The following is an 18,990-nucleotide window of genomic DNA, read 5'->3' on the forward strand; positions in this document are numbered from 1 at the left end:
AGAGCCTGATGAAAAAAATTATCTGAAAATGGCAAGAATGGATGTTGCTGCATATTCTTTCTGGTTTTACCTCCTTCTAGTGGTACGTGCAGCATTGTCTGCCTTCCTGTCACCCCATCTGCTTGCAGAGAAGGAGCAGGAGATAATGAAGGTTTGTCCCTGCTAGTTGGAGGTTTATGGAGTGAAGGATGGGGAGGAAACATTACTGCCAACGTGGCTTTTTGCAACAAGAAACTGAGGCTAAAGCAAGGCTGCTCCAAGTCTACAGGGGACAGGTGCCAAGAAACAAGGCAGCTGAGCCCAGGCCTACTGCCCCCTCCCAGTGCAGGCATTTTGGGTTTCTTCAGCTCCTTTTGGTCAGGAAATTACAGTTCCTGCCGGTGAGCAAAGGCCCTGGCACTAATCAGCAGTGGCCAGCCCTGCCTGAAGTTCTGTCATTGCCCTGAAATACTGCGAGCAATAGAGACCCCGCAATTATGTCTTCTGCCTTCCAGAGCTGCGAAGTCTCTCAGCAGATAAGAAGCTAAATTCATTGAGTAAATTATTCCACTGTAAATTATTCTCTCAACTCTACTGATTAGTTCTTACCTTGGAGCCCACTTCCTGCCTGCCTGCCTGAAGAAAAGATAAAATATTGAATTATACAGTTCACTTCACAGCACTATGCATTCCTAATCTTATAGGGATATACGGGCAGATCTTCAGATGATGCAAATCAATATGAATAGACAAAATCAAGTCCTCTCCTGAGCAAAGCTTCACTTCTAAACTCCTTGGACCTGAGTTGCTTTATGCTAGCTCAGGGGCTAGCCCATTATTCTCATAGCGGAGACTCGGTTTGCTTTTTCTTTTTCTGCTGTTGTAGAATTTTCTTTAATTACATTGATTTTACAAAGCAAAAGTACACCGTCCTCTCTAGTGACCTCCAGGTAGAGTTTATTTATTTTCAAAGGGTGAATAAACATTAACTCCTTTTAAAAAGTTTTGTCTGTCCCTAGGAATATCAGATCCTGCTAAAGGTGATACTCTGCTGGGTTTGATCTGATTTAATAATGCAAAACTTGAATAGCAGCAACAAATGTTATTAGATCCTAGCTCGTGCTATCTGTCCATCAAAATATTATGAAGTCCTGAAATTATTAATAATGTTATTATAATACCCAGGAAGCCACGGCTGTGAGCAGCTGCTGTTTCTGGATGGTTATTTAACTCTCCGTGACCACGCTGCCAGTGTTGTTTTTTCATTTGCCCGTAGTGGTTGCATCCTGCAAGCTCTCTTCCCATTCTCCGACCGCAGCTTTTTCTCCCTGTCTGAACTCATGGTCGCGTGCGTCTATCAAAAATACGCGCTCCCCACTTCCTTACATGTGGATGCAAAGTGGTGGCCCTCCAGTGGATCCATCCCCCAGGGAACACTGGCAGCACAAAATGCTCTGGCTTTTACTCTCGTGGGGCATCGTAGTGGGACTGCAGGACTGAAATACTACTGGTTTGGGCTGCAATGCCTCAGTGTTTCCAGTTTTGCTGAATAAGCAGGTTTCCATTAGGAGAAACGTTGTGAATCAGCCATATTTCAGGTGCATTTTCACGTGCAGTCATCTTCAATGGAGGCTAATAAATCCCAGGGAGAGCATTTGCAGTAATTGCAGTTGGTGGCTTCATTGCTTGGCTTGTCCCTCTGCTTCCCTCTGTGTGGAGGGATGGGTGCCACAAACTTGCTGCCAGCGACATGCAGGCACAGAGCAAGCTTTTGCATTTGTGTGGGGAAAGGCTGCCATGAGTAGCTTCAATGATGAGTTGTTTTCTTTCTTTTTTCCCCAAGTGCTGTTTTTACAGTCAGACAAGTGACCTTGGCCGGAGCGGTGTGTGTGCATCACAAATGGGATGCTGGCAGCTTTTGTCTGGTAAGCAAATACTGACGGAAAACGGCAGTGGTCAACAGCTTGCACCGGTGGGCAAATCCAATAGGCTTTTTGAGGGGGCAGGAAAAAGATTACTGGAATCGACCCCAGCACTGCACTTCATCAAAGCTCAATATCTGCCTCATTCTGCAGAGGCCTTTGGGCTCTTTCAATAAAAGGTCCCACTTCCCCCACACTCATGGTAATAGAGTCCTCTCAGACTAAAACCCAGGAGAAAATTGGAAGGTCTTTTGGAGTCAGTCCCAACCTTTTTTTTCCTTTTTTCCTCTGTATGATGAGCATTTGGTTTGAGGGGGGGACACTGGATGAGACAAATACTGCTGCTACTACAGTCTCAAAGATGATTCTGTATGCGACGTGCTAAAGCCTCTCATCTACTGGCTGTGAGTGTGCAGCAGCTGAAGCACCACGAATAACCTCAGAAACAGGACGACAGTGGCAGATAGAGAAGCATTTTTCATTATTTGAACACTTTTCTTTGTTTCCCAGGACTGCTGCTTCTACCCTGTGCACCAGGCTTGGTTTCAGGTGTTCTCAAGTCAGGGCCCATGAGCGCAGGAAGCAGAGTGAGCCAATTTTTGCAGTGCATACACACGAGCGCGCAGGTTCAGAAACTGTTTTCAGCATTCGCATGTCCCTCAGGACTTTGCACACTTGGACCTGGTGGGCCCAGGGCTTTTCAGCCACATGACCCCTGTCTGGTGTAGCTGTTGTACGCTGCTCTTCTAACAGGCCCGCCTTCCATAGCCATTTTTCCTGAAACAAGGTGGTTTGCTGTTTTTTTTTTTAAATCATCTGGCTTTCTTCAGCACACACAGCTGCAGTGCTTAGTATTTGTATGGGCCGTGTGGGCTGCAGTCATGCCACAAAGTCCCACTCTAGACCAGGACCCTGAGCATTTGGTAATCCTCTTAACAAAGTTAATATCCCCTGTGCTTCTACGATAAGCAAGAGTGAATAGAAATTCTCAGTCTGTTCTATATCTTAAAGTTCAGGAGAGAAATTAACATACGTGTATAATGAGCTATATTTAAATAACAGCATTGTTTTTAACTAGAGAAATTTTTGTGCTATTTTTCTTCCATAATGGTATCTCCATTTACCTCCGCTTTTCAAACTTTCCATGGAGTCAGACATCCTTTGATGCTAATTCACAAACGCTCTGTAAATTCCCATCGCTCCTAATCCCTTCGCCTCTCATTCTTTATAAAATGTCTTAATGCCTTCAGCTAGGCCCATTAACGCTGGAAACATGGGTCTCATTGGCCCCTGGCTGTATTAAAAGGAAACAAGCGAGGGCCTATTTATAGGATAATCTCGCCAGCCATCTAATCCTCTTTCATTTGGGTTTATTTCCTGTTGGTTTTGTTTTACCTCTTAAATCAGTGCATTCTGGCACTAGCCATTCAGAGCACATTTCCATGACTTGGCCCCGACACCTGTGATGCTGACCCCATTACACAGCTCAGGCTTTCTGATCAGACGTCCCTCACCGCTGCTGTTCTTCACGGGGGCAGAAGCAGCGCGTCTCCAAAGCGAGCGGGAAGGCTGCTCATCCAAAGAGCTTGCCTCCAACGTAAACGCAGCCTTTCTTTCCACTTCTTTCTGTGCTTTCTGATTGCTTTACATTTGTACAGTGGATTTTTAATTGTCAAGGGTTTGCATTATGTGTGGTTTATGAGCAGCTCTTGTTCTGGAAGGTGCAATAAAATGATGCAGTGTAAACGTTTCTCATCTGAACAAATGAAAAATCAGCGTTGACACCAATTTAGACGCCACCGGTTGAAAATGAGTGGTTTCAAATTAACTTTAAGAAGTCAAAGCTGTTCTATAAAAATCAGCCTTCCCTTCCAGATGTAAAGCAAACAACAACAACAAAAAACCAGACTTCTACACTATGTGCTAAGCACATAGTTTTTATTTTTGTAAAATATCATTATGCTCAGTCAAGACAGCAATTTGTAAGTGCTTACAGGTTGCAGTTATGGACCCTCTTAAATGTCTAGCCTGGTGCTGATTAGTTAGCACTGATTGCTTCTTCTTCTTCTAAGGAAAACAACCCTCCCCTGCACACCGAAACACCTTGATTTCAGGAGCAGAACAGACAATTGACTTGCTTTTCCTGTTCTGTAAATGGACTGTTGTTTTTTTCTGATTTGTTACTTCTGTGAAGTGGTTAATTTTTCTTAATTAAAAAAGATCTCTATTTTCTAAACAGATATTCTGTGACTTCAGCATCCAGATGTTTCATATCATGTATTTCTTTACTGGTACTGAGTTCTCTTGGAGATTCTTATGAAGCAAAGACACAATCCTCTTCCTGTTCCTGTTTCAGAAGACTCTGCAGGACATCCATTGTACCATAATAATGTGACAGTCATTATAAACGCAGCTGGTATCATGTAAGTTTTATTGGGTTTCTCCTGTTAGAAAAGCTTTGCTTTAGCACAAGTTAGAATAAGCACAACAAAGCTGGCAGTTTAAAGGACTAATTGTGGTCAATAACCCACTGGCTGGTCATTGCTGAATCCCAGTGTCATGCAGCCACACTCTGCTTCATTAGTGATCATGTTTACATTGTATATGGTGGCTGTGGGGTGGAGGAGAATGGCATGAATCTGGTAATAAGACCATGAATTTAACACCCTCGTAGGGTTTTCAGCCTGGATTCATCCTCCTTTAAGTGAGCATGAGCTAGAGTCTTCCTGCACCACAAAATGGGACTAGGTGCCTTCGGAGCGGCTTATCCAGCACCCTGGGGAGGCAGCGCTCCCTCTCCATGCCCGTCTTCTGAAACCTTGGCCTCTAAAGTTGGTAGAAGAAATCCTGGTCCCAAGGCTGTGTCTTGTGGCAGTGGGATTTATGATCCAACTGGATTTTTAATCTGTGCATCTAATTCCAGGAGTTTTAGTTGATCACAAAGTCAGAAGGCTGCCAGGCTTGCTGAAACAGCAGCAATGCTCTGTTTTGATGTGTTTGAATGGAATATGGAGGGGTTTGTGTCTGGACACCTCCAGAAGGACACCTCCAGAAGGACAATTTAGCCTGCTCAGGTAAAATGGATTAGGGCAAGATTCAACTTGTGCTGAATTCCTTTGAACATCTAAAGCTCCTGTTGACAGTGGTGTGCTTTGTACATGAATTTGGCTCAGCAAGATGGGGATTCTGTGCTGCCATTTCCAGATCTCGTGCTGCCCGAAGGATGAAATGAAGCTGTCACTGAAGGAGCCCACCAGGTTAGGTGAGCACATATCCTCTCTCCTGAAGTGTGACACAATTTTTAATCAAAGCTGATACTTCTGTAGGGTTCTGAATTTTGCCAACTCTGTAAGGCTGCAGACAGCTAACATTTTCACCTTTGTCAAACTAGATTTAATGTGTCTGGGAAAACAGGCAATCTGATAATGCATTGCTACTATTGACTTAGAGGATGGAGCAGGAGGCTTGCTCCGCTCACGTGGATCTCCCAGGGAACTCAATATTTGACTACAAAAGCTGTGAGCTCTTTCATCCAGGCACACTTGATTTTAGAGGTGATATGCAGAGCACCAGCCTTGCTTTGCAGCTCGACTTCAGTGAATTGTATATGGCTGTTGCTCATTTCTTTGCTCTGCCATGTGAGACTGGTCACTGCTTGAACTAGGCATCAGTAGCTGTGGACTAAACCACCAGGACACCAAATTTCTGTCCTGTCCGCAGAAGCGTCCCCTCTGCACTATCACAAAGGTACACATGTTCCTGCCAGTGCCTTGAACAACAGCTCCCAGGCTGCCGGGGCTTCCTTGTACGACAGACACTTAAATACCAAGGGGTGGCAACTTCTTTGGCTTCCTCTGGGGCTCAGGAATCACCCATAAGATTCAGAAAATAAATAGTGGGCTGACATGAAATTCAATGACAAAAAGTATTAGGCTAAAACTGAAGTGATCTGAGCCTGCAAGCGTTCTCTGGGTATCTTTTTTTTTTTTTTTTTTAACCAGAATACAATGCTGCTGCTCCTTGTCATGAAGCACTAACATGCATCAAGGGCTCTGTCAGTACACTGCAAGGCCTTTGTAAAGCGTTTCCCTGAGAGCTGTTTTCTGAGGAAAAAGTCTGAGCCTGCATGAATAAATGATGCGCTGCTAAGTTTGTCCAGCAATACCTGCTCTGCAGTACAGCAACCCTCGGTGATCAGCTGGAAGCCAGCGGTCCCTCCAGAGGCTGTTGATGCCCAGGGCAGAGTAGCAATTGTTTCTTCCCCTCTGCTCCTGGAGGTGCACGATGCTAAAAGCAACGCTAAGAATGAGATGCAGGCTGGAGAGCAGAAACGTGTCAGGTGTGCCCGTTCCTCTTTCAGATCCTACCACCCACCTGTAGTGGTGGTAGTATCCCATCACTCCAGGACAATTCCCTGGACCTTGAGGCTCATAGCAAAGCTACTAATAAAGCACAAGTCCATCAGACTGCTTTGGACATCAGCTTTGCTTCTTCTTTCTGAAGTGCAGCCAGGGGATCCCATTGGCTGATTCTTCCAAATTACTTCCTAACACAATGCAGTAGTGGAGCACATTTCCAATTAAATGCAGCTACTTTATAAAACAACGTTCAAGTTGCTGGCCTAAATTACTCCTTAATTAGGTCATTTTTTCCTAATTGATTAAAAATAGGATTTCAAATTAAAACAGAAAGATTGAGTAACATCACACAAATGATATTATTCAAATTTAAAGGAAAAAAATCATCAAAAAGAAAGAATCATTATATTGAATTGCAGATCATCTGTAGATAAGACATTTGGGATTGTTCTCCAGAAAATCTATTATTTTCCAGCTTTGAAATTAGGGCAAGGATGCAATCAAATAAAAAAAGTTTAAAGCCCAGAAGAAAAAAAGCCATTACAATGCAGCTGATCACATACAAAATTATTATTACATATCATTTGTAGTATGGTAGTATCTAGAGACCCAGACTAAGACTGTGGCCCAACAGTCACTGTACAAATGAGCCCTGCCCCGGAGAACTTGCAATTAAAGTCAACAAACCAGATGATGGGACAAAAATTAGAGAGCAAGAGTTAACTTTCAAAGCCTGCAGGAAAGCTGAAGGTAGCTCTAAAAATAAGGCCAACAGGTCCATTGGCCTCTTCTGTTTCTGAAAAGCCACAGCTGCATGCTGTTGTGGCTGCCAAAGGCAGCTCTAGCACAGAAATTTGGTGATGGAAACACTCTGAAATGAAATGTGTAAAAAAAAAAAAACATTTTACTCTCTTCTCCACTAACTTTTAATTCCTGCCAGCATCATAAACTAGAGCAACAAAGCTCAAATTTCTCAAATTTCTATTTAGAGACAATTTGCAGGGTAGATTGTTTTTGTGTGTTTGGTTTTTTTTGGGGGGGTAGTAGTGGAATTTTTGAAAGACAACAAACCTAGGCAGACTGACTGCAACACCTAAAACCAAACACAGGTAAAATGATGTCTGTAACACTAGACAATTTAGGGACATCAGTGTTAAAGGATATTGACTTCAGTGAAGGTCTGTCAAATACCTGATTCTCTGGCTTTACGACTGCCACCCTGATTATCTGAGTTGGTAAACTAGTCCTGGGTTGAAGTCCAGTTCTATCTGTAGATAATGTTTCACTGAATAATTTCTTTAGGAGAGAAGTGCAGACTATGTGCTCCTGTTTTCCTTCTCTTCCAAACAGTTCTCTCTCCCAGCTCTGTCTTCGGTTTGTATCCAACACAGCACCTGTGTAGGTGTTTGTTTTCATGTCCGGATTAACACTGCATCTCTGCTGTACTTGTGCTTTGCCTGCATTCTCAAACTGTATCAAAAACGGGTGTCCATCTGTTCCTGTCCCCTTCAACATACTATTTTTTCTGTTAGGCTTGGCTTCTTAGTCTCCTTTTTCACCCGAAATGATGTGTGGCACCATACTGCACAGCTTTCTGCCACCGATCTTGTTATGTCTCTCTCTTAAGAAAGTTTAACCTATTTAGAGTGTGCAGCTACTGTTATTTAATTCTATGTGATTGACTTCTCATTTGTTGAATTTAAACTTCATCTTCCATTTTATCTGTCAGTTTCTGGCAGATCCAACTATTTACAATCAACTTTTAGCTTTAAAACCTTGAATAATTTAGGAACGTAGGCAAACTGTGTTACCTTGTTATGCACAACCTCCTACCACAAGCTGAACAGGTTGGACCCAAAACAGCTCTGGAAGAAGACTAGCACTAGCCTGCCTCTATTCATTCCTGCTTCTTCTCTCTATCAATTACTTTAATCAGTGATCTATGAGAAGACCTTTTGTTTATTACCACGCCTGCTCAATTTTCTGAGCTGTCAGTGAAAAGCTTTGTCAGTAACCCTTTGCCTACCCAAGGAGAATGCACCAATGACCACTCCTACCCACATGCTCACCGATGCCTTCAAATTGTGAGGCATGAGAGTCCTTCTCACTTCCAGGTCTGGGCACACAGACCAGCTTCCCCCGAGGCTCAGAGCAGGATATACTGCCTTTCCCATAACCAGGCCTGAGGTCAGAAATGAGCGATGTTGTTCAGTAGCCGCTTGATGCTAGCTGGGCATGTGCCAGGGAGAGGACTTCTGCTGCTGGGACATAGCTCGATCTGTCCGAGTGTCCTGACTTCCTTCAGCAAAAATGGTGTCACCACTTCCTTCCTTCCGTGGATCATTGACTTATGTTTCCGTAGCCTCTCATAGTTTTCTCAAAGCTTGCAAGTCTTAAATATCTGCATTCCCTTTGTCTCGCAGGCAGCAACTGAACATTGATCAGACAGAGGGAGTACAAAGTTCTTGTACTGCAAACTGTTCCATAATCCTTCAACAATAATGTTAACATCTTAAGATCTTTGATTATTGCAAGTGTCTCTGTCAATTTCTATTTTCTTTTGAATTTAACTCTCCCTGTAAGCTGTCTTTGCTGACAATTTCTAGTCCAGCTATGAAATGTGAGGAAGAACATTGTAATAGGAAAGGCTGTGGATGTGGTCTGCCTAGACTTCAGTAAGGCTTTTGACACCGTTTCCCACAGCATTCTCTTAAAGAAACTGGCTGCTCTTGGCTTGGACTGACATACACTTTGTTGGGTTAGAAACTGGTTGGATAGCCGGGCCCAAAGAGTCGTGGTGAATGGAGTTAAATCCAGTTGGACGCCAGTCACTAGTGGAGTCCCCCAGGGCTGAGTACTGGGGCCAGTTCCCTTCAATATCTTTATCGATGATCTGGATGAGGGGATTGAGTGCACCCTCAGTAAGTTTGCAGGCGACACCAAGTTGGGTGCATGTGTTGATCTGCTCGAGGGCAGGAAGGCTCTGCAGGAGGATCTGAATAGGCTGAACCGATGGGCTGAGGCCAACCGTATGAAGTTCAACAAGGCCAAGTGCCGGGTCCTGCACCTGGGGCACAACAACCCCAAGCAGAGCTACAGGCTGGGAGATGAGTGGTTGGAAAGCTGCCTGGCAGGGAAGGACCTGGGAGTACTGGTTGATGGTTGGCTGAATATGAACCAGCAGTGCGCTCAGGTAGCCAAGAAGGCCAACAGCATCCTGGCTTGTATCAGAGATAGCGTGGCCAGCAGGGCCAGGGAGGTGATTGTCCCCCTGTACTCGGCTTGGTGAGGCCGCACCTCGAGCACAGTGTTCAGGTTTGGGCCCCTCACTACAAGAAAGACATCGAGGTGCTTGAGCATGTCCAGAGAAGGGCAATGAAGCTGGTGAAGGGCCTGGAACACAAGTCCTGTGAGGAGCGGCTGAGGGAGCTGGGGTTGTTTAGTCTGGAGAAGAGAATGCTCAGGGGAGACCTTATTGCTCTCTACAACAATCTCAAAGGATTCTGTAGCAAGGTGGGGATTGGGCTCTTCTCCCAAGCACCACATGATAAGACAAGGAGAAATGGCCTCGAGTTGCAGCAGGGGAGGTTTACGTTAGATATGAGGCAGAAATTTCTTTACTGAAGGGGTTGTGCAGCATTGGAATAGGCTGCCCAGGGAAGTGGTTGAGTCACCATCCCTGGAGGTCTTCAAGAAATGCATAGATGTAGAATTTAGTAGCATGGTTTATTGGTGGACTTCAGTACTACGGTAAAGGTTGGACTAGATGATCTTACAGATCTCTTCCAACCCGAATCATTCTATGATTCTATGGTAATAATTTGGGGTGCCTCATAGTCTGTTAACAGCCAAGAAGGGAGAGGATGGAGAATAGAAATGTGAATTTGCTTGCTGCTGGAGGGGTAAAAAAACAGTTTAATTCGGAAACGCAGAGGATCACCCGACTCCTGTTATCTTTTCATTTTTTCTCTATGGCAGTTCATGACTTCTGGGAGCACATCCGTGCAGCCTGAAAGTATGTGCAGAAAGTTGCCAGTTTCCCAGGCAGGAATTTGCTAGGACTATAACTCAGTGAATGTGGTATCTCAAAAGGAGAAAAGCACACCTCTTGTGCTGCAGTTTTGAACAGGAACTCCCATATGCTGAGTTCTACAAACTTTGTTAATGTATTTACAGTGCTATCATCTATGTGTTTGCTGTAAAGCTGTTACAGAAGCTGTTTTATAGCAGGATGATACCCTTTTCTTAGTCATTTCTGTTCAGCATGAATCACACTCTTGTACCAGCAACCGGCCCTCCTTTTCTGCTGCTGCCCAGACTTCTTTCATCGACACCTTTCATTTATTTCCACTGCTCCATCCTACGGTAAATGTGTGTCATTGCTTTCTCTTTTGGTAGGTGGGTATCATGCTCTACAGCACTGACCCCTTCCCTGGCAAAACCATATCTGCTACCTGGTCCCAGCTGGCTGATCCAACAGTAGACTGAAAAAAATCCAGGGACGTGGATTGGACTGGATCTTCTCTGCCTTTTTTCCAGAGATAAAATTAATTCTGCAGAACATTTTGACTAGCCCCAAAAATCATGCCGTTTAGAAAACTGTTTGAATAAGACTGTCATGATTTAATTTTTCAAGCCACTCCAAAAATAATTGATTTATATTTTCAACACAAAGGATTTCATGTGCTTTTTAGAAAGATATTTCCATTCAAGCCACTGCTGAAATGCAACCTCTGTTTAACAGCTATATTAGTTTACAGTATGAGGCAGGAAAAAAAGCTTCCCTGAAATGCAGCCATTTTCACTCAAAATTATCCCTTTTAGGAATCAAAAAAACAAAACAAAACAAAAAACATGAAAATCTGCATGATTCTGGTGCATAAAATTGGGCCAATTATATGACATTTAGGGGGAATATTAACATTTCTCATCCAGAGCTATAAGTACTTTTCAAATGTCTCCTGTGACATCTTTAATTCATCCTCTCGTCCTGAGATTTCTGTCACCTGAAATGTATTTTTACTGTATTTGTTGTAGCTATTCAGGAAGTTTTACGCTGACTTATAAGGAGCTTTCTTTATAGCATCAGAAGCCTCTGGGCTGTGGGTAAATGTGAACTTAGTAGTACAGATCAGGCTTTGTTAAATTCTCTAGTGCTGAATACTGTGTCTGGATCCAAGTATGTTTAATAAAATTGAGTTTCAGTAGAGTTGAAGTATTCCTATCTGATTGTCATTTTCTTATGGGGTGGACTGGGAATGAAATTATTAGTAACAATTAGGATTATTCATTGTATGTATAGGTCTTTATGTCCACTCATGCTCAAAGTAAACTCAAAGCATGCACGACTTTTGCTGCTCGTGCAAAATATTGTCACAAGAACATTTATGACAGTGATTCTGAGGGTGCTGACTTACATGATGTCCTCATTTCTATTTTAACAACCTGATGGGACTGCAAATGAGGGCAGAATCTGGCCTACTGAATCATGTACATTGGCTTTTATTTAGCGCTGGCTATCCCTCCAAATCTTTTCCTACCTGCTTGATAATTGGATTTAAATTATCTTTAATTACATTGTCTGGGGCTTTGTTAATATCAGCCTCTAACTAATTGTACTGTATTTTTGGGTGCCCACTTAAGATTCCATGAGGTGAGCAGGGCTGAAGGGCAAACTCCAGAAAGCTGCATCACTGCAGTCTCAGAGTCATTAATTTTGTGCAATGATAACTTTGTACTCAGAGAGCAATATTCATTATAGGCAAGAGGGGAAGCATGCGAGTCCTTAATTAACAGTAGGATATCATCAGCATAAAGTAATAGTTTAATGTTCTACAGAATCAGTGTTATAGCCTTTTAGACTGTTGGTTTTTCCATTTCAGACAAGGCCAACATAAGATTGTAATTGTCTGGATGCCATTACCCAGCTCTCATTACTCTCCAGGCACTGGCACAGCACCCCATTTCTTGTGAGTGACCCACACCTTCCATTCAAGCGCCCAGATAACTGCCCAGGTTTCCAAGAGACCTCCATTTCCAACAGGTACATCAACAGCAACTGAGTTTTTTTCCCCAAATCCAACCCAACCTGCTGCCTGGCCTCTGTTGCTGACTGGGGGAATATCTATGCCAATGGATAGATTGCAACAGGGTTTGTGAAATGAATGTGTGTATTTTATTTTCTTTGTAGGACTTGCGGCACCATGGAAGCATTATCAGAAAGCTCTCTGGAGAGCTTGGACTTGCATCCAGCCCCGGTTTCCGTCCAGGAGCACGCAGCAGCTGCAAAAGAGCAGCCTCCTCTCCACTGCCACTGCACGGCTAAGAAGCTGAATTTCTGTCCCTGCCTGTCCCCAAGGAAAAGAAGGTAAAGCAGCAGCTGTTGTCATGGCTCCTTTGGGGGGATGTAGCTTCCAGAGACCACAGTCCTGCTACAGTTTGATGGCTGAGTTCTTCCCGACAGCAAAAAGGTTCTGCCTGGACCAGGCAGCAAGGATGGGTTTTGACCTGTGTTATGTTGACGCCTATGTTAGTCAGGAGCAGCATCTCTAGAAGGACACAGCTTCCTCACTGAGGCCAACCCTGGTGGTGGCCTCCAATACCCAGCAGGCAAGGAGTCTCTTTGCCAGCACTGAAAATAGCTAAAGGATTCACTTTTGGGGAGACTTCTCAGGGAGACTGACCACTCTGGATGTTCCTGTGCAGCTGACGCTGTGCATTAGTCAGCCTTGGTGGAATTACTCTATGAAAGCAAGACGCTATCACCACTGTCTCCTCAGCCTCACAGATGAGGGCTAGAACTCCAAGGCTAATTTTCACCGAGGCATAGGAAAGACAAAAAGATGTTTCAAGGTTAAAATATTTGCTGTGCATGCCAGTGAGGAAGGGAGGAAAATAATTCCCAGAAGACTAATTCTGTGTGAAGGGAAGCACTAATTTTGGAAATGGCATACCTTTGCTCCGTGGGGGGTAACTAGTACTCACAGTTCTTCAGGTGAGCTCCATACTGTGCTTCAGGAAGAGAAATGACATTGAATCCTTCCTTCCCCTTCAGTCTCAAGAAACTAGTGCCTTCAACAGAGCACTTCATTTTCACTAATGCCAAAGCTCCTGTGAGCACAAGTTATCAGTATTAAATCATATATTTCTTATTGCATTTGGGGAGGATTTAGAGTAGGGAAAGCAAATGTCTCAGACAAGACTAAACATGCCTCTTCTGCTTCTATGGATGCCTCTTCAGGTAAACTAAATGAGTCTTTTTTTTTTTTTCCTAGGCTGCGAGGTCTCTTAAGGAATCTGCTCCTATGTATTTAGCCAACGTGTGGCACTTATCTCTTCACTGAGGCAGACCTAAGGTAACACTTGCTCTGAAAACACATGCTCTTTAGTAACAAAAGCCAGACACTAAAGAAATTAGAATAGGTAGTCTCTCTGTGTCATTTATTAGACTAGACCATTGGGAATTGCATAAATAGAGCTTTTGTTCCTCATTTAAGTCGATTTAGTCTATTATCAAGCCACTGTAGTTCATACATGCATTTGTGAATGCTTTGATTCAGGTACTTTTTTCTGAGACTACTCTTTCTTAAGTAAATCCTGTTCATTTTTTTTTCTGAAGTAAACCACCAGAGCATATTGACATAATGCAGTATTGCTTTCACTCCTCCATGAGCTCTGCTATAAAGAAAGCATGTTAGGATTAGAAAGCATATTTATACTTGACTCTGCCCAAATGGTTTCCTTACACACTTGTGTAATGAGAAGAGGACAGAAAAACTAAACATCTGACCTAAAATTAAAATTCTAGGTAGCATTTATCCCAGCTCTTCGAAAGGACAACTTCAAATAAATTGCGAGTTAAATAAAATTGCTGGGGCAGTATGGAGCAACTTAGACCTAGCACCTCCGGCAGTGAAGCAGAATACCCTTGTGGGGAAGGCTCTTCTGAAAATGCAGTTACCTGAGTACAGAACCAAACATGAGCCAACAAGTAGAACTGCTTTTACCTGTGACAGGCTTCGTGGAGATCCCTCATAGATAACTGGATGGAGTAGCAGTGACAAGTGTTCTGTGTCCAGCAGTAATTAATCTGTTTAGTGATGTGCTCTGGGTCAATGGCTTTGTCCTGCAAGAAAAGGTAAGGGCTAACTTATGCAGGAATAACCGCAAAACTTAATGAAATGATGAAAAAAAAAATCCATTTTCTCCAGCAGAGTCTGGTTAGGCCTGTAGTGAACTTGCATCTCACACAGAGCTCACACTGCAGGGTGCAGTTAGCTTTGTCCAAGACTTCACTGCCAACTTGGCTCACTTATTTTTGTTTTCAAACCAGACTAGAATTCTTATGAAGCTTTGACTGCAGTACTGCTTCTTCAGTTCTTTCACCACCTCGTTCTAAGCCCATTCTGTTTTTCTGGATTGTTTTGAACTGTTTCATCTGCCTAACCCCAGATAGCTGGTAAGCACTTTGCTCAAGTTCACTTTAACCTGAGGAGTTTATGACACTCAACTGACTTGGCATTTATGCTGTGCTCACTGCAGTTCAGTGTGCACTGAAAGTGAAACCAGCGACAAAATCCCTGAACTGCGGCTTGACAATTCATTTTAAAAATTTCTCTTTAAACCTACCTTACAGCAGTCCCTATTGCAGAACAGGTTCACCACCATCAGAGGGTTGTTTTATTTTTTCATATTCTGGACAGTTAATGAATACATCTGTTTTTTAGAATTCAGATGTTCACAGATATGGGAGATGGATTTACATCTGCAAAAAAGAACCAGCTTTAGAAAACACTGAAACCACCTTGCATGATTCTTGCTGTTTGTAAACACCCAAACATACACCACTTATTTGAACAAAGGCAATATCCAAATGCAAATTGAATGAATTGTACTGTTTCTTTTTAGGAAAAGAATGTATTTATTCCCCATGTGAAATGGAGTTTTTCTCTCTGTCTAGTCATGAAACATCAATTTAAATTTGTATAATGCATTCTAACATTCACATATTTACATACAGAGCCTCAGACTTCTTTCAGACACCTGTGTTGTTTGAATAAACGTGCCTCCTTGCTGACATGGCTGTTTGTGGGCTGCAATGCAGGCCAGAGGAGACAGGTTAAGAATGCTGCTAAGAAAAGCAGTAGAGGCAGAAGGAGCTGCAGCACTGGCAAACTATAGTCCCAAGCTGAGAATCTGACAACTTTACAAACAATGCTGCATCTAAGCCACGTGGGGGATGACAGACCACTTATGCCATCCCACAGTCACTCTATCAGCCTAGAGGAATATTCGTTCTTTCAAAAATTCACTGGGAAAGAATCCAAGAGTCTGAACCTTGTGACCACTTCCTACAAACGGTCCTGGATGATGGCAGCATCCCTACAGCCACCCAAACACAGGCTGTACAACATGCCCGTTCACAGTGGACACGTGCAGTGGGTGGTAAGCTGTGTTCTGAAAGGTCTCCATCCACAGCTCACAGCTACCTAGCTTCATAAGTCACTGGCACAACATATTCATGTTCAAAATGCTCCGAGGTATCAGTGAATGAGTGAATTAAAAGACGTTCTCAGGAAAAGCAGTAAGTATACACACACAGTCATAGTGGAAGTTTGATCATGGCCAGTACAGCAGTGTATCTGAATCAAAGGGGAGATATTTTCTTTTTGAAAGGGCTCCATTTCTTAACAAAGCAACAACATCACAGGTGTTTTGTGAATATTCTTACAACAACTGTGATTAATATATCCTGCTGGATGTTAGCGGGGTACTAGGTTAGAAATCAGGGGGCTCTCACCTGGGTTCCTCTGACATGGCCCTGAGACATATCCAGGATTTTCCAAGAGCAACTAACACTGGATAGCCAGCTTGCAAAATAGTGCCTGATCCTGAGTTCTGGCAGGAAGAGAAAACAGCTCTGTGTGAGATGAGATGCCAAGCTACAGCTACCCCAAACCATGGGTCAGTTTGGCATACTTAAGGTTTACCAGCTTATATCCTGATTTCCTGAACTGTAACAACAATTCCTTGTAAAGAATTCTGAGGCTGCAACATGGAAATAGCTATTAAAGAGGCTTTTTTCTTTCTTTCTTTTTTTTTTTTTTTTGACATTTTCTATTTCTGCTGCTCTGGTGTTTGATTACATTTGAGACATGGGAATATACAAAAGCACATGCTTATTGTGGTGCGTTGTTTACAAGGTCATTCTCATGCATGCCTGCTCCCTCGCTCCCACATAGAGCCACGCTCCCATTACTGTTAACATTTCTAAGGCAAGGAGATGTGCTGGTTTATGGACCATCTGTCAAGCAGTGCTGGGGCACCGTATATTGATGCCATGTTTGTAGCTATCTCTTATTTGAAACAAAGTTCAGTTCAAAGCATTTCCAAGTACAGAAAGGGGAGAAAAAAGATGTTAATGTGTTTAGATTACATTAAAGTTTTAAGATTAACTAAAAGAAAGGGAGAAAAAAAGTCTGCTAATGGGTAGAGCTCAGTGGAGAGGCATTATTATATTACTTCTAATGCACATAAAGCATCTCCTATTAAAAAGGGATGGCAGTTTTACATCCTATTAAATATATCAAAGCTGTACTTCAATTACAAATCCTTTCATATGCATGTTTTAACAAATATGTCTTTGATAATAGAGTGCAGCAGTAGCTTTTTAAATGCTAAACAAGATCCTTACAATACAGCTCAAAGATAGAAAAGTACCAGAAGAAGGAAGGCCTATTTGGCAGGGAAGGGAAGGGATGTATTTCAATATTTTCATTTCCTTTGTAGCTCACAAGACAGAGTTTACAAACCATTCCAGTGTGTGTAGTAGGACGCAGATAATATAGCACAACCTGCAGACTGTATACTGAAGGAGTTTGGCAGGATGCTATTGTTTTTTCCACATCATTATCTTTGAAAACAAGCTGTGTGCTAATAATGCTAGGAACAACAAAAATAAAAGCAAGCTATGCTTGGTTGAGACCTGCCTCGGAAAACGTGCAATCTCAACCAGGCTCCCCCAAAAGTAACTTCCCTAAAGAGAGGAGAATCTGTGTGCCCAGAAGAGGCCACGAGGTGATGATGCACATGGTCCTGGCCAACGAACAACTCTTCTGCAAGCCACCAAATCCTGATGCTGCCCTAAGAAAACCCAGCAAGTGAAACAGTGCTCTGCTTGAGGCAGCATGGCATTGTCTGACCCAGGGGGAATCGCAGCATTAGAAGGATCAAAGCAAACCAAAGAGGGACCTAACATGACCCTGAATTCAAGTGAACAAGCCCCTTCTGTCCCTACAAACAGTTACGAGGGCTGGGCAGTGCACTCCAGAGCTCCTCCTAGGTTTTCTTTTTTTAAGCAGCCTGCCTCTGTCATCATTTTCCTATATCTGGACCCCTGGTAGCAGAGGGTTAGCACTGCAGAACTGAGCCTTCAAGACACTGGAGTTCAGCTCCCTGTTTCTAATCCTGCCTACCCCCAGTCTTACAATTATGCAAAACCCAAGCTCCCTTCTTGCTCAGGGTGGACCGGAGTCACGACATTAATTAGATCAGGCAGCAGGCTGCCACAAGCCAAGCTCCATTTGCACGGATCAGGTATTATTGACATCTGGTAAGGGAATGAGCCCCTGCCTATGGAAATGCATATGAACCCACAATTAGCTTTTTCAGCTTCCTGATGAATTAATTAAATAGAGGTTCATAAATCTTAAAAAGAAGGCAAAAGATTTGATAATAATAAAGAGCAATAATAAATTCTGCTTAGCCTTTTGTCCCCATGCTGGTTTTTTTTTGTTTTTTTTTTTTGGTTATGGAGATATGGAAAGCTGTAGGGATTTAGTAAATTAAGTCACTTAGCTAGGAAATAACGATGAGCAGTACCACTGTAGTGCCGTAACTCTGATGTTGGCAGTGCCAAGCACCAGGGCTGTCACAGCACTCACGCTGCCAGGCCTTGCTTTGCCTGTCCCCCGCTGCCCTTGCTGGGCAGGAGCTGTAGTGTCCAGCTCTGCTGGGGCTCTGAAGAGCGAGGGAGGTATCATGCATGGTCTGGTTCCTCTTCAGCAGAAGGGAAAGCTGGGTCCAGCCTCCTTCCTTCCCTTTCCCAGAGTAGCACTAAAGCATACACAGGGAGCATGACAAAACCCACTGGCACTGCACATGCCCTACACACCGCTTCTCGGGCAAGCAAGGTTCACAGGACAGCTACCGTCCACCTCGGCCTGCAGGAAAGATGTCACCCAAAGGAAATGCTGCCTCCCTTTGTCTCTGGGCCAAATCCTCTGGGTGCTATAGATCAGTATCACACCATGGAAGTCAATATTACAGATTCCAGCTGGTTAAATTGGCTTCAATCCACTCAGTCAATGAATCAGATGCTCAGCAGGTGATATACAGTGTTTGACTTGCCTAAGCAATCATTATGTCCGGAGACTCAGAGATCTATTCTGGAGTCTAAGCAAACAAGATAAAATGTGTTCCTCTCTTGGCCTCATATATATCATTTCACATTACAAAGATTTCTTGGGTTGGACGCATCAGCATTACTTCCAGCAGCTCCTGGTGCTGAAAACTGACAGTACTTAATAGTTGTGTTTATTTGTGCTGATTTTTTTTTTCCAGCTGCCTCTATTAGCACAATGGCTAAATGAAAATTCAAATCACTATGGTGATTAGCTACAAATATTGCTTTTTGCAATGGGTTTGGTGTCCCAAGCAAACAAAGGACCATT

General features: G+C 43.2%; 2 long non-coding RNA genes across 6 annotated transcripts in view; one reads left to right on the plus strand and one right to left on the minus strand.

Moving 5' to 3' along the window:
• The window catches only part of LOC136790742 (uncharacterized), a 65,621-nt gene that overhangs the window by 35,995 nt on the left and 10,636 nt on the right, over positions 1-18,990 (plus strand). For 4 of the 5 annotated variants that reach the window (XR_010831243.1, XR_010831242.1, XR_010831239.1 and 1 more), the window contains 5 exons: positions 1,823-1,904; positions 4,141-5,163; positions 12,204-12,302; positions 12,450-12,626; positions 13,534-13,614. This is a non-coding gene — a long non-coding RNA (uncharacterized lncRNA). The remainder of the gene's footprint in view (positions 1-1,822; positions 1,905-4,140; positions 5,164-12,203; positions 12,303-12,449; positions 12,627-13,533; positions 13,615-18,990) is intronic. The other variant, XR_010831240.1, reaches the window with a different exon arrangement.
• The window catches only part of LOC106043978 (uncharacterized), a 135,209-nt gene continuing 129,841 nt past the window's right edge, over positions 13,623-18,990 (minus strand). The window contains exons 4-6 of the long non-coding RNA XR_001212010.3: positions 16,059-16,156; positions 14,888-15,023; positions 13,623-14,384 (exon numbers count right to left, since the gene is read on the minus strand). This is a non-coding gene — a long non-coding RNA (uncharacterized lncRNA). The remainder of the gene's footprint in view (positions 14,385-14,887; positions 15,024-16,058; positions 16,157-18,990) is intronic.

The sequence above is a fragment of the Anser cygnoides genome, chromosome 4 (assembly GCF_040182565.1).
Source record: "Anser cygnoides isolate HZ-2024a breed goose chromosome 4, Taihu_goose_T2T_genome, whole genome shotgun sequence".
Lineage (NCBI taxonomy): Eukaryota > Metazoa > Chordata > Aves > Anseriformes > Anatidae > Anser > Anser cygnoides.